This window comes from Peromyscus californicus, unplaced genomic scaffold (genome assembly GCF_007827085.1).
Source record: "Peromyscus californicus insignis strain IS unplaced genomic scaffold, ASM782708v3 Scaffold_3__1_contigs__length_106647218, whole genome shotgun sequence".
Lineage (NCBI taxonomy): Eukaryota > Metazoa > Chordata > Mammalia > Rodentia > Cricetidae > Peromyscus > Peromyscus californicus.
In genome coordinates, this window is record NW_026294551.1 from 62,907,907 (window position 1) to 62,931,745 (window position 23,839).

At 50.3% G+C, this 23,839-nt stretch overlaps 1 protein-coding gene across 6 annotated transcripts in view; it reads right to left on the reverse strand.

Annotated features, from left to right (window-relative positions):
• Rai1 (retinoic acid induced 1) overlaps window positions 1-23,839 on the reverse strand; it is a 102,612-nt gene that overhangs the window by 28,028 nt on the left and 50,745 nt on the right. For 3 of the 6 annotated variants that reach the window (XM_052757323.1, XM_052757325.1, XM_052757322.1), the window contains one exon: window positions 22,525-22,681. The exons of the other annotated variants lie outside the window; for them this stretch is intronic. The gene's annotated coding sequence lies outside the window, so the exon portion shown is untranslated. The remainder of the gene's footprint in view (window positions 1-22,524; window positions 22,682-23,839) is intronic. 6 annotated transcript variants of the gene reach the window in all.

A 23,839-nucleotide genomic window follows, 5' to 3' on the forward strand; every position in this document is an offset into this window, starting at 1 on the left:
AAAGAGATCATATGAACAGAACTGTCAGAGCAGCCTTGAGTAGACCCGGGACCTATCCATCCTTTTAAAAGGTAAATATTGACATACTTTTTATAGCAGAGGCAAAGGGCTGGAAATCCCAACTGGTCTTTGCTGGCTGCAAAGGTGTGGCCAGGAAGACAGGAACTCCTGGGAGTCACATAAGCCTGACTCCATCCTCCCACTAGCTGGCTACTGTTAAGGTGGCCGGACACTCCGTTTGGGCACACAGGCCTCGTGGCAGTGGCCTGAGCAAGGTCTTGGTACAAGCGTCAACTCTGGGCAGAACTGACCTGACAGACTGGCTAGAGGCCCTGCGTCTGCTGGCCGGTGGAAGGTTTTGGATAGCTTGCTGTGGTCTAGAGCTAGCTTCTTCCAGAGCGTCCTCACAAGTCTTTGGAAACAAAGAGCAAGTACCCAAGACCCTGGGGCTGACTGGCTCTGTGACCTCAGAGTCATCCCTCTCTGGGCCTGTGATTCCTCGTCCTTTAAGTAGGGACAGCACTTAAACATCCACCTCCCAGGACTGTGGGAGCCCACTAAGAAAAAGAAAGACCTTGTTACCATCACACTATGACCAATCTCACTGACCTTCCAGGCACTGGCCTCTGTTCTAAGCATCAGTCACATTTTTGTCTACACATACTTTTGCAGACAAGGCACAGAAAAAGGCTTAGGGCATTTGTGTATTCCATCAAAGATCTAACAGCATTATATAAACCATGCTGGGGTGCTGAGGTTGGCCCAGAGGCAGAACCAGGGCATAAGACTCTATATGTAGTTGGGGTGTAAGTTCCATGTTTTCTGGGTGTGACTGCCACAATGTTTTCATCTCCAGAGAAACCACAAGGAACACAAGCACCCTACCTTATAGAGAACACAATTAAATCCAGAGAGGCCCAAAGTCTTGGGAACAGCAAGACTTGGGTTTACAATTGAAGTCTGGCCCCAACTCTCTAGTCAGGGCAGGGACACTGGGCAGGACCTTCAGAAAAGGAAGGTCCTTTTAGGGCTGCAGCGGCTCCATTCAAGCTAACATGTTCATTTTCCGACACACCTGACCCACTGTCTTCATGCCAGCTACAGGAGCTAACAGACCATTTTACACACGGAGAACTCAAGGCTCACTGAAGACAGAGACTTGCCCAAGGCTCTGAAGCTTACTTCCTGGGACCTCTGAGCTTTCCAATAGACCATACAGCCCCTTCATCCACTCTGACACCTACCCATTCATTCATTTATTCTCCACTCATCCATTTCCCATCATCCACCTGTTTACCACCCACCTGCCCATCCACCAATCTGTCCAACTATCCTTCCACCTCAGGAACAGTTCCCAAGTGTCTACTCTATGCCACCCAGGTGCCAGGACAAAGCAGCCGGAGACAGCAAAAGATCAATACCCTTGGAGAAGACAGCTGAGTGCCGATGCACAGACAAAGGCTGGACTTACACCTGGGAGGGATACAGGATCAGAGAAAGAACCCAGAGGAAGTCCTGAGTCTTAAGGGATATGCAGGAGTTACTGAGGGGATGGGAAAGGCCCAGTGAGGCAGAGAGGCACGGTCTGAAAATGTGGGCTCATAAGTTGGATGTGGAAATGAGAAAGGTAGGACCCAGATCACAAATGTGCTAAGTGACAGTGAGCCACAGAACACAAACAAGAGCAGGGTGACACCATCAGATAAACATATTAAATAATAGAGGTCAGTTAGGATGAGGCTGGATTATCTCCTAGAGAGCAGTGATAGGGTCAGACCACTAACTTGTCAATGCAAGTCCTTGACTCAAGTCTGACTTAAACGCTTGGTGTGCCAGAACCAGGGAGGACCAATACTTAGAGGTAACCAGTGCAAGTCTGAAGCCCAGAGGACAAAGGGGTCCCACAGCAGGGGACTCAAAGCCTACCAAACCCTCATGTACATCTCACCAGCCCTGCTAAAGAGGGTGATCTCTGAGGCCTGCCTGGTGGTGGCCACCCCCCTCAAGCGTCCTCTCTGACCTCACCGGGAGTCAACAGGAGGGTGAGCCACTCCTAGTACAGGGTGATGGAAGGCAGGTTCTGGGACATAAAGGAATGAAGGTCCCTTAGATGATGGACAGCTATGTGCGCCAGCCCTCTGGGAAGCTTTAAGGATAGATAAGCCCCAGCTATGCTGTGAAGGAAGGGTATCCCCAAGTGATGGCTGTGGACCCATGCAAAGGTAAATGGAGAACTGAAAATGCCACATATCCTCTGTGGAGGCCCTGCATGTTTGGTACCCTCCTCTTCGGATATGCTTGTCTTCCTTACATACTAGATGGGCTCCAGGTGCACACAGCCTCCAGGGCTCCTTGTCCATTTTCCCCTCACAACCTTCAGAACCTCCACCAACAAAAGATTCCCTCCCGCAAAACTGCATTTAGAGATGCCCACTTGCGGTCCTAAGAGATTCAAAAGCAGAGATCAGGCTTCTGATGGCCATGTGTGAGTTGGGACAGAAGGGAATCAGGCTGTGGAGGGCCTTATGTTTGTCAAATGAATGAGTGGATAGGTAGATGGATGAAGTTCCACCCTCGAGCAAAGCCATCAATAGTTTTCTTAGCCTGTGAAAAACATGATTCCCTAAAGTTTTTAAGAACACTCCAGATAGTTCCCAGACCCTCATCTTGGTGCCTGGGCTGAGGAACTCAAGAGGGGCCCGAGAACCCCCAGGCTAGGCTCCTGTCTGCATGTTAGGTACTCCAAAGACCCTCTTCAGAACCGTGTTCTCACTTGGGACAACACCAGGAATCCCTTCTGCAACCTGGGAGTGTCAAAGACTCGGACCTTTGGGAGCTTCCTCTGCACAGGCAGAGGAGCATGCCTACTCATAGGCTAGTATCTCTGCAGCTTGGGAGAGCAGTGTTTGTCATCTGCTGTGGACTATGGGGATGGTTTAAGATGAAATTTAAGCCCATTAGTGCTTAGCTAACGTCATCAGCAACAGCAGCAAAAATGAAGATGGCAGGGTGTGTGAGCACCATAAACTGTCAGGGTCAGCACCGCCTCCCTCCTTAGCCCTGGCTCCCACCCTCTGCAAGCTGGGCTGGGTACCCTTTCCACTCAGACATCCAATATCACTGGCAGCTCTGCCCCCTGCCCTGGCCAATCCTTGAGATCCAGCCTCTGGGTCAGCATGTGACCAGAGCCTGTGACCAGAGCCGGCAGGCTGAGGCATAAGAAAGGAATCTGCCAGGGAGCCTGGGTATGGCAGAGACAGCAGCTCCTTAATCTGGTTCCTTTGATAACTTCTGTCTTTTTATGCACACGCAAGGATCGCAGCTCTACCCTGCTCAGCCGTCTCCCTGCAGCTAATGCCTGACAGCTCTGTTTATGTCTCCCCGTAATTCTGCAGCTTTATGGTTTTTTTTTTTCCCCCTTTCCGGGGCCATTAAGCTCACAGCTACAGGCTCCATCCCCTGCCCCCGCCTGCCTTTGTCCTTGAGGCCTAGCTGCCCCAAAGCTCTTTGGGAGATAGGCTGTTCCCTCCTGGCTGGTGGATAAGAATCCTGAGCCCCAGACCTTGTCTGGAGGCCTCACTCAGGCCAGTCCACAAGCTCTCCTGATACCAACTCCTTCACCCTTCCATCACAGGTTATGTTGGCCTGTTCGCAAGGCAGATCCCACAGTTGGCAGCCTGGATGGACTGCTGAGCCTCGCCCCATCTCTGCACTAATTCTGCTTCCCCTCTGTTCCCTCCTTTGGCTCGTCTGTGTGACTGATTTCTTCCCTGAACCTAGGCCCCTTTCTGAGGACAAAGACCCCTGGCCCATCTCTCTCCTTATCCTCTAATCTTTGGATTGGGATCTAGTGTATCCATGGCATCTTCAAGTCTCTCCACTCCATAGAGTCTCTCCCACAACCATTTACCTGGATTCCCCTGCCAAGGTCCCTCCAACCTCGCTCCACAGTACAGAGCATGCCACATGCCCAGCCACTACAGATTCTATGCCTACATCCCAGAGGGCTCCCCTGGTCTCTAGGCTCTGTCCCGGTATCCCCATAGAAGGTTCATGGTGCTTTATTACCTTTAATGGCTCCCCTCCCCATCCCACCCCATCCCCACTTAGTATACTGTACCTCCAGCCCCAAGACCTCCTGGGCTGCAGCTGCCCTGTACTTCAGTAGATACCAGGTCAACCTTTCCCAGCTTCCTTAGCTGGAATCAATTCTTCCCTTCTTTGCATTTGCATAAACCTCTCCTAGACCCCTACAAACTCATATCCTGTGCCCCACCAAGTGCTAGCTTTCTACATGCCCTAAGTGGGACCCTGTGCCCCTCAGTCCTCAACGTCCCCATCTCTCAGCCATAGTCCCTTGGTACACCATGTTGAGGACACAAGGGAGATGAAGCAGGGTCACATTTGGCCAGAGCCAGCCCTTGAAAGTTGACTGGAATATTAAAAAAAAGTAGAGGCCTGCTTTACCTCCTCCTTTTAGAGGGACAGCCACCTATCCACTTCCACTTCGAGGCTTGGGCCCTCAACCCTGGGGTGGCCCAAAAGGAAGGGAAGGAGCTTTGCTCCAGATTCTGAGGAGGCCATAGCACACAGCTGCAGGCTCCTGTGCAGACTGAAGAGCCTGCTTCCTTTAGCTCCTTTCCTGCTGAGCTGCCTGTCTATCAGAGTCCTGCCCTCTGTGTGCTGTAAGTGCCTCTGGCACACTCTCAGCTGCCCCTCAAACTGCTCAGCACCATCCTCCAGCCTTCTGAACACTAAGTGGCCTGGCCCTGTCCTTCCATCTCCCTCATTGATGAGTACCAAGATATCTTGCCTGTCTTCACCGCCTGGCACTACCCACCTAGCCCAAGAAGACTAAGAAACAGTGTCCCTATTGTATACGCCTCCTTTTCTTATGTCTACAGCCTAAGGCGTGACCCTTTAACTCTGAGTCAACCCTATCATCCCACACCTCTTCAGAATGTGTGGCCAAGAGTTCTGAAATGGCTGGCCGGATCCTTATCCCATGTGACCCTGGTAAGCACCTGACCTCCTCAGGGTAAAGTTCTCCTCTGTACAGGAATCCAGGAAGACAGAGCTGTGGGAAACTTCATGGAATTCTGCTGCCAGAGTCAGGGAAGCTTTGTGATGTGTGAAGCCCTTGCTGAAAACAGTGAGATCTCATCAGTGATGGCAGAGCTATACCATGAACAGCTCTGTATATGGGCCCTGGGAGGGAGGGGTCATGGACACAGACGGGAAGTGTCCTGAGGTCCCCGGAGGCCTGCTGAGCACCGCGGTAGGACCGAGAGTTAGTGCTCGCCCACACCTGTGGCCAGCTAAGCCCAGGCCCCAGCCCCATCGCGCTGACAGCAACAGATGCTCTCTTCACCAAGGAGTTACTAGCTGCAAAGCACATACTTCCACCAAGGCAACCGGCAGATAGCCACCAGACTTTGAGGCTGGGTTGGGGGTAGAGTTCAGAGATGCAAAGCCCTTGGCCAAGAGGTGGTAACATGCTTGCTGGAGGCAGTACCAGCCAGGTCCTTGGTACCCCATTGACTACATGCTCAGTAAGTGTTGTCCAGTGCCTGACCTGCCACAAACATCACCAGGCTTTCTTTCATCTGAGGAGGGCAAAGCTGTAACAATCAGGTCTCTGAGATAGGCACATATCCACATCCTTGAGGCAGAACCTGAGGAGTGACCGTCAGTCTCTCTCCTGCTCAGAGGCAAGAATCAAGACTCAGAGAAATCAACTGACTCCTACAAGATCACACAGCACAGCAGGTCCTCCAAATTCTAGCCCACAGTATCACTGCTTCCAAAGAGCTTTTCTTGTTTTAGACAAATGCTCAAGATCTGATATACAATGAAAAAGGGACAGAATCAGGTACTCAACACAATTCCAATTTTGTGACAATAAAAGTTGAGGGTGGAGGTGACTACTATTCTTCCCCCTATTTTTTCAGCAAGACTTCTAAAAAGATCAGTAGTTCTGTGTTTTCTAGAATGAATGGGGACAAGAGCTGGTGTAACCAAATTCTGGTTAATAGAATGTTGCCATAGATACCATGTAGGCATCACACATCCTCCTAGACCAAGAGCATAATGTGCCAGTTTTAGCCGTTGGTGGTCTGGCCTGTCTTTCTTTGTTGATTTAGAAGGTTCCTTGGGACCTGAGGATCCCTCCACGATACATAAGCAAGCATCCTGAATTGTATAGGCCTGTGGGGACAGCAGGATCCTTCCCTGTACTTGGATTTGGACCTGCTGGGGGAAAGAAATTTGTCCCACTGTATGCCATGCTGTCCAGCCAGCCATGATGGCCCTCACCTGTCTCCATCTCCCCTTTCTTACCAGGCATTCTGATTTTACTGGGGTGTGGCCCACAGCTCTGGGACTTAGGAAACTCAGGCCCACTGTGGGGCCAGGCTGGGCTGACATTTCCAACACAGCTCCCACACTCATTCTCCCACCAGCATTCTGTAGACAGCTCTGGACCACCCTTACCCAGAGAGGCCCCTGGGCTGTGGCCTGAGAGCAGCTGACAGCTCCTTAATAGAAGCAGGCCACCCCGAAGCCTGAGTGACACTGTACCGGTCTGACAAAGATGCTGAGGCTCACATCAAAGCCTCACTTTTCTTCTTCCCATTAGGCACCGAAACCATTTACATAAAGAGCCCCACATGGGTCTTCAACAAAGATGCATTTCTCCCCGCATCCCTTTCAACCTCCCATACTGCCTGTCAGACCTGGCCCCTTTCTTGGGGCGGGTGTCTAAGGACCCCTACATTTGGGTTACCTAGACATAGGGCTGAGGAGGCCAGTGGAACAATAACTGTGACACAATTTCTAATTTTGTTTGTTTGTTTGTTTGTTTTGATGGTGTGAGGGATCAAACCCAAGGCCTCCAACATTCAGGTGTTGCACCACTGAGCCACACCATCACTCCTCTTAATTTCTTTAAAAACAAAAGACAAGGCCAGCAGTGGTGGTGCACAAATTTAATCCCAGCACTCTGGAGGCAGAGCCAGGCAGATCTCAGTTCAAGACCAGCCTGGTCTACAGACTGAGTACCAGAACAGAGCCACACAGAGAAATCCTTTCTTGAAAAACCAAACAAGAAGAGAAAAAGACTAACCAGTCACTAAGAATGTTAGTCAAGATGCAGGGTCTCCGGGAAGAGCAGACCAGCTATGGGCGGCAGCTTCCTGTGCATGTCCATTCCCAGGCATCTGGCTCTGCTGGGCAGAGGCTGACTGGACTACTGGAGTCAGGCCTGCATGCCAGATCTTCCCAGTGGCAAAGGCCAAGTTCACAGTTGGCAGCTGCCATGCCTGTCTTTCTTTAGCTCATTCTGGGTGGTCCAGGGCAGCTCCTAAGCAGTCTTGTTCTCTGGCAGCTAGGACCTAAAACCTTCAAGCCTTATTTCTGAGCCAATGAGCTCTCTTGACTCTTTTTTTTTTTTTTTTTTGGTTTTTTGAGACAGGGTTTTTCTCTGTGTAGCTTTGCGCCTTTTCCTGGATCTCGCTCTGTAGACCAGGCTGGCCTCGAACTCACAAAGATCCACCTGCCTCTGCCTCCTGAGTGCTGGGATTAAAGGCGTGCGCCACCACCGCCCGGCCTCTTGACTCCTCTTTTAAGGGCAAGTTTCACCACCCATGAGTAAAAATACCTAGGTCCTTGTCTCAAGAGTCTGGGAACAGAGTGTGAAACAGGGCCCACCCTGGTCCAGAGGTACTGTATACAATCCCTGGACCAGTTCATCTCCCACATGTCCGATGGGTCTCTGGATGTGTGTGGGGGGATCCTTACAGTGAATGAGTTCTGCACAGTCAGGCTGCACAACTATTTTTGCCTGGCTCTAGAATGTGCTGGAGTGCCACCATGTGACTCATATAGTAAGGCCTACATGTTGCCATTTGGGGATCAATGTTCCACACGATCTGTATAGAACTTACTTGATGGACTTTTTAAGGGGACCTTCAAAAACCTTATTTTCTGTGTATAGTATAGGCCCCTAAGTCCTATGAAAGTGACACTACACAGGAGCATTTCTAGACTGAGGCTGAAGAAGCCATCCTCTGTCCAGGTGAGTGCAGTGTCCTGGCATCAGATGGGAATGACACACAAAAGCCCCACACCACACTCCAGAACACTCATGCCAAGTTAGCACAGTAGACCTCTGTATTTAGAAGATGTTTGCACCGTAAACTGAGAAAGTGTTCATTAGAAGCAGAAGGGGAAACACTGGACAGCTGCCCTCTTATCCACGGTTCTATTTTAGATGATTTTAGTTACCTGTTGTTAGGCCCACTCAGAAAATACTAAATGGGAAATTCTAGACGTTAAACAACTTGTATATTTATTTAACTTTATTGCAGACCGTCCTAACTTCTTAGTTACTGTTCATCTCTTAATGTGGTTACTTTAGGCACGAAACTTTAAGTATGTGTCAGCGTTGAAGAATAGTATATGTGTCCAGGCATGGGAGCACATAGCTTTAATCCCAGCACTTAGGAGTCAGAGGTAGATGGCTCTCTGTGAATCTGAGTCCAGCTTGGTCTACATACTAAGTTGTAGGCCATCCAGAGCTACACAAATAATAAACAACAACAATCTGATTGGAGCAAGAGAGATGGCCTAGCTGTTAAAAAGCACTTGTTACTCTTGCAGAGGATCCAAGTTCAATTCCCATCACACACAAGGTGGCTCAAAACTATTCGGAATTCTAGCTCCGGGGATCTGACACCCTCTTCTGACCTCCACAGGCACAAAGCCCGTGCCATACATGCAGGCAAAACAGCTCGGAGTGTGGTGACTCATGCTTTTGGTCCCAGCACTCAGGAGGCAAAGGCAGGCACGTCTCTGTGAATTTGAGGCCAGCCTGGTCTAGAGAGAAAGTTCCAGGACAATAAGAGCTACATATTGAGACCCTGTCTCCAAAAAACAAAAACAAAAGAAAATAAAGGGAGGTTTCAGGCATCACTAGGGTCTTAAGGTGTATTCCCCTGGGATGAAAAGAGACTATTATTCATGTACTCTATTGGTGGCCTGTCACTTTTGTGCCTCTTCTGAGGTTAGTATCAGGGCCGAAGCATGGGGAGCAAACTGTTGCCTCAAGTAGGGAAAAGGAAAGGGAGAGAGGCATGGTCTCACGGGCCCTTTGTTCATGGGTTCCTAGTGACCTAAAGATGTTTTATTATTCTCTGCCTCCCCCAAAAGTGCCACGTGAGGACACATGGGCCTGTGGGGATCATTTAAAATGTTCAGCCAGGTGTAATGCACACTTGCAATCCCAGCACTCAGGGAGCTGAGGGAGAAAGGTTTTGAGGTCAAGGCGCCATCTCAGAAAACCAAGTGTTTGTATGTGCTCCATGGTAGTGCACTTCCTATGGCCAAGGCCCTGGGTTCCATCTCCAGCACTAAAGCTGGAGAGAGAAACAAAGAACCCCAGTTTTAGCATGCAATGAAAGCTAAAATCACAATGAAAAAACAAATCACTGCTACCCACAATGTGGAGAAGACACCAAGGCAAGCAGTCAAGACAGGGGCCTGCATGTGAATGAAATGTGAAGGCAGACACATGACCCTCGGATGGAAAACACCTGAGAAACTTGGCAGCCTTTGGAGCTGGTGATGCTGCACTTCTCACCTGGAAAAATCAGTTACACACGAGTGTTTGCTATATGCAAAAATTCATCTGCTGTTCACTTATGAGCCATGTTCTTCCTGTAGGCCAGTCAGTGAAGTTAGAAAGGAAAGCAGGACCACGGGTGTGGCCCAGTGGCAGACCATTTGTTCAGTATTTGTGAGACCCCAGGTTCAACCTTCAGTGCATGTTCCCCAAAGTGAAACACAAGGTCTTGGATCTTTTATTCATACCCACTGTGGTGCCGAACTCTGCTCAGGGTAAGTTACAGAACCAGCTCAGAGGCTGAAGACAGTGTCTGCCTGGTATGTAGGAGGCTTTGGGTTTGATCTCCAGTACCACCACATAAGCTAGGTGTAGTGGTATATGTCTATAATCCTACAACTCAAGAGACAGAGGCAGGAGGAGATGTTCATGGTCATCCTTGGCTACAAGAGACTGTCTAAAACGACCCACTTGACCTGCAAGGTCAACATCAGTGCCCTCTCCTAAACACCTCTTATGCAAGTACGCACGTTCCCCTTCTCAAAGAAGTCAAGCTGGCCACGTGGCCTACTGGGTCATGGATATTAGAATGGAGATAAGCGCTGTGCAGCCATATGCCTGTCTCTCTTCCTCTGTGAAATGAAGGCACTTCAGATGGCTGCTGCTCCATCTGCCTGCTCAAATTGCTGGATGATGTCAGTGAGCCATCTCTTGGTCCCAACATAGACACACAGAATAAGGGAGAAAACTGTGCTGGTACTCAGGATGTTTGTTATGAGACTACTCCAACGGCCGTCAAGGTTCTCGGTAGCCTGTACCCTGACATCTCTGGCTTTGCAAATCAGAAACATTCTGGGTTCCAAGAATTCTGTACACTAGGCTTGCTTGAGTCTCGTAGCTGTCCCTGAGCTGCAAGAGTCTGGTGTCAGCCAGGCGGTGGTGGCGCACACCTTTAATCCCAGCACTCGGGAGGCAGAGCCAGGCGGATCTCTGTGAGTTCGAGGCCAGCCTGGGTTACCAAGTGAGTTCCAGGAAAGGCGCAAAGCTACACAGAGAAACCCTGTCTCGAAAAACCAAAAAAAAAAAAAAAAAAAGAGTCTGGTGTCTGTCTTGGTGGCTGCAGAGATGGCTTAGCAGTTAAGAGCACTTGCTATTCTTTAGAGGACCCAGTTCAGTTCCCAGCATCCATCTAGAACATCTGCAAACATCTATAACTCCATAAGTTATAAGAGCTCTGGCACCTCAGCCTCTGAACACACTTGGACTCACATGCACATACCTTCACTGCAAACACACACCTACACATAATTAAAAATAATTTCTTAAAAAGTCTGGTGTCTGTTCCTGTACCCAATTCCCTACCCTTACTCTATCCACTTCATTTCTCCACCACTTTGAGCGGTGGTATCAGTTGCCAGTTCCCACAGAACAGCATGAGAGCGAGGTACAAGGCACAAGGACTCCTGACTTCAAAGGCAATTTGCCCTGCCCACAAAACCTGCACAGCATAGGCTTCTTTGGAGAGGCCGTACTCAGAAAGCCCAGCTCAGCTTAGACCCGTTTTTCTCCATGGGTGCCAAGGGTGTTATTCCCACCTAACAGTCTCCAACTGCTTAGAAAAGGGAGGGGGTGTGACTTGGGGGACACAGGAAACAGTGCCCTGTTGGCCAACCTGTTTCAGGTCACATGAGTTGGAATCCCAGGGAAAGATTTTTCCCCAAAAAAAGGCTTCCTATGGAGGCCATGATACATGACCCAACTCTACACTGGCCTTGAAGCCCCAGTATGAACAGGAGGCTCTAATCAACTCTCATCACCTCTCCTAGTCACCAGACCCCCCAACCCCCAGGCACAGAAGGTAGATGGGAGAGGGAAAAAGGGGAGGGAATCCAGGGCACATGATGGCCTATGTTCTGGGGGCTCATGGCTGCCTTACATTTGTTTCCATGTATCCTTCCTCCCCATGGAGCAACCACAGCTAGTTCATGATCACAGCTGGGAGTTATGAGCCGGTACACTGCTTTCATTTGTGTTACCACAGAACTCACAAGATCAGAAAGTGTGATCCACGTGTTCAAAGTCATACAGGGGGAGCGGGAGGCTGGAGAAATGGCTCGTGGCTCCGAGATGGGGAGCACTGACTCCAGAGGACCCAAGTTCAATTCCCAGCACCCATGTGGTGGATCACAGCTGCCTGTAACTCCAGTTCCAGGGGAATAGACACCCTCACCCAGACATATATGCAGGCATAACGCCAATGCACATAAAACAAACAAACAAAAAACCAAAGTCACACAGGAAGCTATGCGGCAGCTTTCCTACTGCCTGGAGAGTGTCTTCTTCAAGTCACATGGAGGCCTCCAGTTCAGCCAACTTGGTATTGGAAGTGGGTGAGGCTTGCTTTTCTCCCACTCTTCTCCTGCACATGCCACTCTGACTTCTCAGACAAACAGACAATCCACTCCCCCTTATTCCCACTGTCTACTTGGATCTTCTTATAACCTAAAGCTATTTCCTGACTGGCTCCTCTGCCTGCCTGCTTGCCAAATCCCATCCTGCAGCTCCCACTCTCAAATTTCCTGCCTTGAACACTTACTTGCTTGTTGTTAGGGATAAAACCCAGGGCTTCATACATACTACATACTCTACCACTAGGTCCCAAACATGGCTTTTCAGTTGGATGGGAACTTGTGAGGGCAGGACTCCACCTGTCTAATCAGGGCACACAGGAGGAACATGCTGGTTCAATCAAGAGGTGAATGCTGACTCTGCAGCCCTAAGCAGTACAGAATGCAGCTGACCGCAGTGAGACTGACTGTCTGCCGATGGTGTTCAGGCTCAGGAGTTCGTAGCTCAGGCCCCTCAGCTCCCTCCAACCACAGTGCCCACAAGAGCCTTCAAAGGACTTCTTGCATCCCCAGCCTTTGCACAGATTGGGCACACTATCCTAGCATATTTCATCCTCTCCATTTGCCTGGCACACTCTTAACGGGTTGTCATCTCCACTCAAGGGTCATCTCTCCTCAGATCACACTGGATTCCCTCCCCAAAACCCTATCCTTGTGGTAGTAGCTTCCTCCAGGCCACAGTTCCTGGCTCTGTCATAGCACCCAGCCACTAGCACATGGTCGGTGCTCACAAAAATCAAACAATGTGGTTTGGGTTCCAGAGGCAGAGTCTGGTGACTACACAGAAACTAAGAAATGGCTGAAGTATCTGGCACTCGCCACCCTGGGATGGCAGGAGGGAGACCAAGGGCAGTGTTCATGTGCCAGGCCCTTACTACAGGTCGTCTCTGGGCAGCTGGAGCCAGAGAGGAAAAAGGAGCTTTCTGGTGAGGACTTTATGTGCTGGAGGTCTAATATCAATTATATCTTTAGATGCCTGCACAGGGCTGAAGAGAGTTAAGATGCCATAGGAAAGCCTAGAAAAGCAAAGTCACGCAGCACAGAAGGATGCTACTACCCTCCACATTGCTGGCTGAGGCTGGGCCCTTTCCAAAGCAGGAGGACACAGAGCTACCCAGGACCCAGCTGGCCGCACCGTGAATTAGGAGTCTTCCGAAGGCAGAGAGACTAAGTAAGCCCTGCTATGTCTGGCCCTAAAGGTCAAGCCCTCTCCAGGTCATTGATTCCTCCCTATCTGCCTTCTACCATGATGACAGAGTGTACAGCTAGAACTGCCTAGTCATGTGCCTGTCCTCACCCATCTGTGACACTGTAGAGCACAAGCCTGCAGCCCTGGTCTGAGCAGTAGTCTCTAGGTGAGGTTATTTCTTGTTTTGTTACCCCCTCACCACCTTTGGTCTTGAATTCACTACATAATTGAGGCTGGCTTTGAACTCTTTACCCTCCTGCTGATATATTCCAAGTTCTGAGACTCCTGGAATGTGCCATAACCCAGTTCTGTAGGTAAATGAACAGAGGTTATGCACTCAATTCTCTCATACACTGTCCCCCAGCCCACCTACTCCAGAAAGCCCCCCTGTACTGTGTGCCCCCGTGCCCTGACTATCCAGGGCCAGCACTCATGGCTCAGCCTGTCTCCAAACCTGCTTGCTTACCTTGAAGACACTGGCCACTCATTTCTTTCCCCATTCTTCCTTAGGTATACATGGAGAGCTATGCTAGGTGCAGAATGTGGAAGCAGGCATTAAAAGCCCAACTCTCATCCTTAGAAATAGGCATTGAGCACTGTGTGTCTACTTGTCTTCTGATGGCTTTTCTCCATTTATCCTTTGGGGAGGACCCCTGTATCCCTGTGTACCTCAGGGCAAGGTTTACCAAAAGCTGTGTTATCCAGAGTACCACTCCTGCCTTAAAACACACAACTTGCCTGATCCCCAGTTATGATTCAAATGTGACCTGGTACTCGGGGAAAGCCACAAGAAAGCCCATTTTCCTAAGATTTCCATTTGCTGGATTTTCTAGAACTAACAACTATTTTATTTGGTACTACAAAGAGGGCCTGCTGACACTGACCCCGTGGCTGTGTGCAAGTCCTGGTTTATTGTTTGGTTGGTTTGGTTAGTGTGTGTGTATAGAGGCCAGAGGTTGATGTCAAATGTCTGTCTCAATCAATCTCCACCTTTAGTTTTGAGACTTGACTTGGAGCTCACTGACTGAGGTAGCTGGCTAGCCAGAACACTGCAGAGATCCACATCTCCACCTCCTCAGCACTGAGATTGTAAGTATGTACCACCTTGCCAGCTGTTCTTAATGCATGGCAAACACTTTATTCCCAGCCATCTCCCAAGCCCCTGTCCTGTTTTCTGACAGGTCCTGGCTGGCTGGCCATTCTGCCCCAGGAAAACCCACATGGTCCAGGCCCTTACCAGAACCAAGACCAAGGCCATACTTCTCTACCCAACATGGGGCTGGGCATGCAGCAAGGGCCTAACTCAACTTCTGCAGACCCTTCTCTCCTCATCTGCACAATGAAGGCCACAAGCTAGCACCGGTCAGTGTTGCCCCGCCCACGCTCAAATTTGTGCTCCTCGCCATTTCAACTTTCCAAGGCTCCCAGGGCCCCCTAACACTTTGCTTTACATTCTAAGCCTTAACAGCCTCTCCTGTTTTCTCCTCTAGCTCCTTTTCCAAACAGATCAGTCTGCAATTCACCTGCTTTGTGGGGCTAATGCTTGCTCCGGGACCCAATCACATGCCAGTTCTGCTGAAAACCCACAGACCCTATTCAGCCTTCCAAACCCTGGGCAGCCATTCCCCACTCCCCACCCCCAGCCCCTTCTGCCTGTCCCTCTTCCTTGAGTGGGTTCCTGGTATACACCACATTGATTCATGTACTCCATTGCAATTAGAGCTTGACACCACTGTCTCCTACCAAACCGGATTCGACAGGGACTAGGCCTTTTGTCTTTGTTTTAAATCCCTGGTGCTTAGAAACCGCCTGCAGACAAACAGTCACTCAGGAACGTCTAGCTGACAGGTGGGTGAGTCTGTAAACAACATCTGCACAGCTCTTAGCATCTACGAAGCCTTTTCCTGTCTTCCCTCTCAGACCCCATCCCCACCCCAGGCACGGCCTCAGAATACTTCAGGGGCCTTTTCTCTGGCCGAGAGCTGGGGTCTGCAAGGAACTTCCAGCAGAGATCAGCAAAAGCAGCTGGGACCCTCTTTCAGCAGGATGCCAGCTATTTCCTTAGCCAAGAGATACTTCTCCACCAGCCTCTGGACAGGTTGGCAGGCGCTCAGGTGGCCAACAAGTATGGCCCAGAAACTGGCTGGCCCAGACATCCGCCCAGAGCCACCAGGATTTGGTGGTTGAGTGCAGCTCTACCAGTGAGTCTTGGTAACAGTTGCTATGTAAAACGCTCGAAGGGGGAATTTACTGTCAGCGTTAATAATAGATGAAGGTTTCAGAATTTTTGATGCCTTACGTTCTAAGCCGTTTGATTTATAATGTCTTTGGAAAGAAAGAGATGAGGGCACAGTGAAGGAGGAGGCCTAGGAAGGAGTCGGGAGCTCATTCCTCTCCCAAAGATGGGGACTCAGAGGCCCCGAGCGGGGAAGCCTCTGGGCCACACACCTCCAGGATACTAGAACTGGAGGAAGTTTGTAATGGACCTCACACACTGCTGGACCATGGGAGGGGAACCCAAATCCTGGCCCCTCCTGCCAGCACCTGGGGTTGTTTTTGGTGCATTGATGCCTCTCTTATGAACACAAGCAGGTGTACTTCAAGTAGGCCCCAGAAGCAGCTCTTACGGTAGGAGCCTCCTGGGGCTGATCACAGGTCCCACAGAGCCAATGTGCAAGTCCTAACTCCCCCTGCTTAGCTACAAGGGCAGGGGCTGCTGCTGGCGAGATGGTCCTCAGGTTGGGCAGGTAGCGTGCTGCAGAAAGAAGACTGCCTGCGCTCCCAGGCACTGGGAAAGTCTCAGAGACCAAGGGGCTAAAGGGAGGAACATGGGCAGGAGCTAGGCTTCTTGGAGGCAGCAGCGAGGTCAAGGCTGAGGCCACTGTGGCCAGGGCTGCCTTGCTGGCAGGCACCCAATGCTATGCTGGCTTAAGGTACTCTCCCCCAGCCCTCAAACCTGCCTATCCTGCCTGTCCAGGCATGGGAAACCTTCCTCAGCTAGACTGAGCCTTCCCTGTGCATGAGAGGGCAGAAGCAGCCTAGGCCATAGCCTACATGCCTCCAACTGTCCCCACCTGAAAAACCGGAAGCACCTGGCCCTGCCTCTCAGCCCAAGAGCAATTAATACCACACTGCCCCCCTCCAGGTTCCCTTGCTCCTTGCAAGGTGGAGACAGCCCTTCTGAGCCTAATGTACAGGGTGAATGGCAGAATTTGTAGGTCAGGTCTTCATTGGTGATATACATAACTTTCTTAACTTTACCAGTGCTACAAACCTGAGTTATGGAAAGAGGAAAGAGAAGTCAAGATGATGGCCAGAGGTATGCCACATATTTTTGTATAAAACAACTCCAGGTGCCAGGCTCACACAGAGGCCAGCATACAATATGTACAACATCTCTGATCTAAGCTTCTTATCAGTACGGTGGCCTTTCCACAAACATGTTTCCCCTCCCTTCCAAACACTCATCCCAGATGTGATGATTTCCTGAGATCAAATGAAAAGTATGTGTGTGTACACACACAAGCTTATGTTTCTGCAGGAGACCAAGAACTGTTCTCCAATTCCCAAAGCATTCAAGAGGTAACCCCAACTTGAATCTGGATCCAGGACCCAGGAAAGACATGGTAGAAGAGATCTGCTGAAGGCTAAAGGCTGAAATGTTATTTTATTTTCCCAATGGTCTGAGATTGTGCTTAGGGAGGTCATTCAGTCAGCAAAGTGCTTGTCATGCAAGCATGAAGACCAGAATTTGATCCCCAGCACCCATATAAAGAGCCAGGAGCGCCTGTAATCATCCTAGGACTGAAGAGAGAGACAGATGGTGCTGGCCCTAATGAGCAGGCCCTGCTTTCCAGAGAACATGTCTCAAAAATCCAAAGTGAAGCCAGACGAGGTGATGCACACCTTTAATCCCAGGACTCAGGAGGCCGTCCCTAGAGACAGCTTGGGCAGCAGGTGAGAAGATCGGGAACCCTGCGGACAGCCAAGACTCTGGTCTCTGTTCAGCCTCTTTCTGGACAGCTCTCTTGAACCTGGGTGCAGGAGGACTGAAGGGAAGGTCTGATAAACACTGGAGGCCACTGTGTGATGCACATCCCAGCCTGGCTGCCATCTCCTGGTTAAGAACAGAGCCCTGGCCTGGAGGTATGTTTGTCACTGGGGATCTAACAGTACAGGAAGGCAGAGGCCCCCTGGGGCTTCACTGTGGGACCATGTCACTCTCTCAGCTCACACTCAGTATTGAAGGGTGACACACTATCGCTGTTCACATTCAGCATTGAAGGGTGACATACTATCACTGCTCCCATGGATGTAATTTTTTGCATATGCTGTTCCTTTTGCTAGGTGGCAACCTTCCCTCCCACTCTGGTTCTTTTCTAGTTGTCACTGAGGTGGCCAGGCTAGCCCCTTCTCTGCTCTTTAGCTTACAGGTACCATTCTTTCACATGGTTGCTTGTGTTAATGGAATATATTGATGGGTGTAGGAAGTACCTAGCACATGGTGCAAAGTAGGCATTTCAAATGTAGACATGGGTGGGGTATGTATGGCTCAGTGGTAGAGCTTGCCTAACACACACAGGACCTGGGTTCCATCCCCAGAACCATAAAAAGTAAAACAGAATACTTAAGAAACTCCCCAGACTTCTTGGAGCAGCACCGCCTTCAGGAAGTCTTCCTCACACCCGACCGACGCCTCTGGACTAGTCGTCCACTTCCTGGTCCCTCTGCTCTCTATGCAGCTCTCGGCATGACAACACACAGGATAATAACGACTTACCTGGGCATCTACCCACTGGCCCCAAGCAGCCGACAAAGACTTAGAGGGCAGGGACACACCTGGTGATACAGGTCACCTGGTCTGTTAGGGGAATAAGGAAGGGCAGATGACAGAGAACCATCTCAGCTTCATCTTATCCTGACGGATGGAAGCACTAATCTGTCTTGTCCCAGGGAAACAAGAGGACCAATATATAAATGACACGCAGCTTCCAGCTCAGGACCCACTGTCCAGGACACTCCTCTACCAACTGTCTTCACATTCTGCCTCAAGTGGGCCTGGACTCAGCAACCAACCACTGCCACCACAATTAGGGCTGGAGACTAGTTCCTCCATCTCCAACAAGTCTACTAGTCAGTGTCGAGATAAATGACAAGCAACCAGCCTGAGCCTGGTGATGTGGGCAGGCCCACAAGCCATCACCATCTCTTCTAGAAACTCTCAGAGGTACAGTGTGTTCACCCTCAGGAAAGCTCCTTTCTGGGAGGCCCTCCTGGCTCCCCCACCAACGCTCAGACAGGCAGTTATCACTATCCTTAATAAGAAATGCGGTAATGAATTAATTTGTTTGGCAGACATCTTTAAAAAACATAGCCCATGTGTGAGCACTTGTGCATAGTGGGGTCTTTGCCAAATGACACTGAAGGGCAGGCTGTAACATTATCCCCGGAAGTCACCATCTTTGGGTGAGGCAGGGACAGCCAGGGGCTACTGAATGGTTGCAGGAGCTCCGAGCAAGAATCTACGAAGCAGCAGGGACAGCCATGGCTCAACATACGCCCAAGGCAGAAGCTGGGGCTTACTCCAGGCTGCAGGCCTCTCAACACCCCCCACCCCACCTTGGCTCCCATCTCTGAAGAGCAGAATGACACTGCCCTCGATGCTCTGCAAGCATGTCTTCTCCCTTCCTCCTTTTCTTTGTGACAAGGTCTTTCTGGGCTGAGCTGAGAGCATCAGGGTAACAAAAAAGGATGCAGTGGTACCTTTAGGACCTTGACCAGCTTCATGGTTACCAAATCACTGGAGGGTTCCTGCTACACAAAGGCCCTGGGTTTAAACAAGATTATATAAACAGAGGGGGATAAGGCAAGATAGCTCAATAGGTAAAGCACCTGTCCCTAAACCTGAAGACCTGAGTTCAATCCCTGGGACTCACCGGGCAGAAGGAAAGAACTGACTTCCACACTATGGTGTGCATGCCCCCACACAAACACACACAGACACACAAATAAATGTAATACAAAATTAAAAAGAAAAAGAAAGTAGACAGTGTTCATAGGTGTGCTAGCAGAGCAGCCTGAAGGAAGTGCACCAGAATGGCGAGAATCTACAAGACACCTCTTGGCTCTCCATGTCCTGGGTTATGCCTTCTCCAGTGGTCACGAGGCCCTACTCACAACCCATGTCAATCCTGACAGAGCAGCCACATCTTGGGGCTGTAGGTCACAGTTCCTGCTCTGTACTTCTGTCTTGCAAAGCCTCTCTACCCTAAATGCTTACACTCTAATAAAGATCTATGGAGTTCAAAGGTACACTGTACTAGGGTCCAGGAGACAATGCCCTACCAGTCTCCCTCCCTGCTAGAGCCCACCATCTTGGTCACTGGCTGTATGGATTCAGAGCTAACCAGGCCCCACCTGCATGTCTCTAGCCCTATTTTGCCTCTGCTGGTTCCAGTACCTAGCTAACACCAGCTACACCTGACCAGATTCTGACAATTCAGACTCCTGGGCTACCTAGGAACTGTGATTCAGAGGGGCCCCAGGTCAGGAGCATGCACTGGGCACACTTTTGCTGGCTGAACCCCAACAGCCTTCATGCTTAGGTGAGGGGCTGCCTCCACCTAAATCAGCAGCAGCCTGAGGAAAACACTTGCCAGTGAGATCTGAAGCCCCATATCCCATGGGCCCATGTAATTCTATTGGCACAAACTGGTCTGCTAGAACCTGGGTAGCAGCAGCAGGGAGCTGCTATGGCTCAGGAGCTTCTTCACCCTTATGGAATCATGCTATCTTCATTGTGAGGCATCTGGACACAGCAGGGGAATGAAGATGTTCAGGGCCTAGAACCACACACAGAACCAAGAAGCCTGCTCCCAAATCACCAAAGGCTACTATTTGGTAAGTGCTTGTTATGGTAAGGGTTCTACCAACATAAATTTGTTCAAACCTAGAAGTGGAATGATGGCATGTGTAAAGCAAAAGGCACAACCCTCTGGAGAGGCAACATTATCAATACCACTCGGAGCTGCCTACGGCCCTGGCTGGAGAGCAGGCAGGGCCCATCTGTAGCCTCCAAAGGAAGAGCTACAGTCAGATGCACATACATGCATGCACACATATAAAACATTCATAAAGTAAAATAAGTAAATCTGGAAAAACAAATAAAACACTAAACACAATGTATATGCACTCGCAAGATGGCTCAGAGGGCAAAGATGCTCTCCCCAAGACTATGGACCCGAGTTCAATCCCCGAAACCCACACGGTAGAAAGGAACAACTAATACCAGTAAACTGTGCACTGACCTTCACACTTTTATTGGGACATGTGTATCTCCCCTTTCTCCACCACATACAAAATAAATACATGTAAAAAAATCTTTAAATGAAAACAATGTGTATGGTTTCAAGTAGTGAGGGTGATGGGGTTTTTGGTAGTTTCCAACGAATTTAGTTCCAGGGCCTGGAGGGGAGGGAGGATGAGTAAGACCATCCAGTTAGTTAGTTAAAGACTGAAAAACATCCATTTGTTCATTTCTTCATTAATTCCAACCAAGATCTCATCCTCCAAGCAACCTGCTAGATGCCCAGACCTCAGCAGTAAGAATACAGTCATTCTTCAAGTATCACGTTTCTGCTGTGAGTCCCAGGGCCTCCAGTCCTTGTACCTAGAACCATGGGAGTGAACAGGCCAGGTTGGGAAGGGCATGACCAAGCCTCATGGCGTATCTGGTATCTGTTCTGTGCCCCAATGGCCCTGTTCTCTGGCCCCATTCAGATTACTTGTAGCCACAGAAGCCTGCCTTAGAGCTAGCAGACTCCCGACAAGAGACACTGACATGAAGCTGGTCACTGCCTTTTTAGAAAATGTAATTCCTTTTTATTAGAAAATTAAAGGGTAGGACCAGCTTGCCAAAAGCCAAAACAGCTGAAATGTGCTTGTCTAAGATATGCAGTATCTGATAAATGGATTTGTGCATCTCCTTCTTTCCTTTACCCCTCTCCTTAGTCAGTCTGTTTTCCATTCATTCTCCATCCACAGATGCTGCAGCAATGGCCATGAGCTTGGCCTTGGCCTGCAGGCCCAACACCCTGGATGTAGGGAGAGTGCTTTTGTCTCCTCAGCACTGAGCGCCAGCTTTAAGCCTTTTCAGAAAAGCCTCGGGGATTCTCTGGCTTTCCTGAGATGCAAGGCTGCCTGTGGCCTCTGCTAAGGGTGTCAGGAGGGAAGGGCAGGAACAATAAAAGACTTGAGAAATATGCTCATCCATGTGGAGACCTGGGCACAGGCGGTTCCAGACGCAGCTGGTGGAAGGAGGCAGCTGAGGCAGAGCCGGGAAGGACAAGGACAAGAGGGCATGTCCCTCACCACCACAAAAAAAAAAAAAAAAAAAAAAAAAAAAAAAACTATTCAAAACCACCCAGGGAGTTTTCTCTTATTCAAAGTCCTTGGTTCTTCTTTCTGCCTCAGGACTCATGAACAAGGGCCCATCTTATTAATGGGGTGATGGAGGGGCCCAGAGGGTGGGTCTTCCTCCTCATGAAGGTGGCTGAGTCCGCCCTGTGAGTCATTAGGAGCTGGTAACTAAGGTATCCAGAACTGGATTTTCTCTCCACTAATCTCTTTTTCTCTTTCCTTTCTCCATCTCCTCTCCCCCATTAGTCAGATATTCCAGGCCTGGTTTAGAAGGGAGATGGGAATATAGAGGATGTGCATGACTAGATGTGTGTGCATGCATGCACATATGTGAGCATGAGTGTGTCTGAATGTGTGCTGAATACTAAAAGGGTGTCTGCCTTCTGATGTTCTGATGGGAGTGAGGGTGCGAGAGTGACATCACAGTCCAGGTACCTCTGCCTCAGCCTCCCTTTCATGGCTCCCGGTGGCCTGCCATCACAGCTCAAGGGCAAATCCATTTCCCTCAATGCCTCTTGAGTAACAACAGGCAGGCTGGGGTTTCTTACCCCCTCACTGCAGCCTCGGCTGTGGCATGGCTAGCAGAGTCTGCTTTGTTCTGGAGAAAATCAAGACAGGATCTGTCCCAGGGCTTGCTGCCTGGGTAGGCGACAGGGTGGAGGTCAGAAATAAACACAAAATAGCGTTGTCCACCAGGCCTCCTTCCCTGGAGCTAGGTCCCGACAGGCAGAGCCTTTACAGGACTCTGCTCTAAGACCTAGTTCAAATCTCAGGTGGCCCTATGGTCTGGGGGAAATTCTTTCACTCTCTAAGCCTGGTTTTATGACCTCAGAGGCATTTACTGAAAGTGTTATACCTACACAAAGCCCTAGCACAACATCACTTCTCACCTGGGCAGCTCCAAGAGTGAGGGCATGAGCCAGTTTTCTGCCGGCGTAGGTGGGCAGCCATAGGAGGGAATGTGACCTCCAACTGAAGATGGCTGGGTCAGGATGCAGAGTAGATGTCTCTGGGTGGTATTTCTGAGAAAGCAGCACACTGCTGGCCCTGAAACACAAGTGTTCTCTGGATGACAGGAAAAACAGACAACCCATGCATGGCAAATGTTCTCCTCAGAGGGGACCTGGACCATGGAAGCAGCATCGTATGCAGAATTCTGTTCAGTGTGACCACCCACATAGCACCTTCCCCTGGATGTTCACAAGCTCTCCTGGGTAGACACCAAGCCCAGGGTCTAGGCACAAGGCCTAGCCCAATTTAGTGAACACTCACTCACTCAGACACTAACCTCTAACGCAGATTGTCCCCTCTGGCACGGGTTGGACCAGGCCTATGATCGTCCTCATGGGGTGGGGCCACAGTATCTGGAGGTTCCACCACCCTCCCTATAGTGGGAAGCAGAGCTGCCTTGCACCAGTGAGTCATGTCAGCTCAGCTGGTGGTTCTGTGCATGAGGAGGGCCCCACAACCACAGCCCTATCTGTAACCAAGGTGAAGAGGTTGGCTTTAGCAGCTGACTGGCAGTAGGCTGGTGCCTCGGACCCACCTCTGGCAGCCTCTGGTCATCACCAACTGATTCAGCCTCTAGCCTGGCCAGTACAAGGAAGAGGCAGCCACCGGGGTGAGGGTGCTGGTGTAGAACCTAAACACTCCTACAAAGTAGAGGCAGAACTCAACTGAGGAAGGAGGAGCAGGTGCTGGAATGTGCCGCAGGACGGGGTCTCTAGAGCTGCAACAAGTCAAGCACTCCAGCTTGGTGGAGGTGCAGTAGCCCAGCCAGCAGCCCTGGCCTGGCTGCCTTGCCTCAGATACCCCTCCCCTGGCTGCTAGCTTAGACCTGTCCTCACCCTCTTCTTCCTCACCCTGCCTGTCAGAGTCATGGAGGAAAGGGCTGCAAATGAGACGGCCGCTTTCATTTGTACCCACCCACACTTCCCCAGCTCCTGGGGGCTGACATGCCCTGTCCTGTCTAGTCATCCTGTCCCCTCTCCCCCTTGGAGGGTAGTCACAGCCACAGACTCCGATGAGGACAGGCTGTGAACAAAGCCAGGGACAAGCAGCTAGCAGAGCTTACTATGTGACAGCCCTAGTGTGTGGGAGCCAGTGGGCAGACAATAAGCAGCCTCCCTCGATCCCCTCACACTTTTCACTCCAACTGCCTCGGTCTTGTCACAGAACCTCCCTCTGCTGGGGTGGATGAGCCCT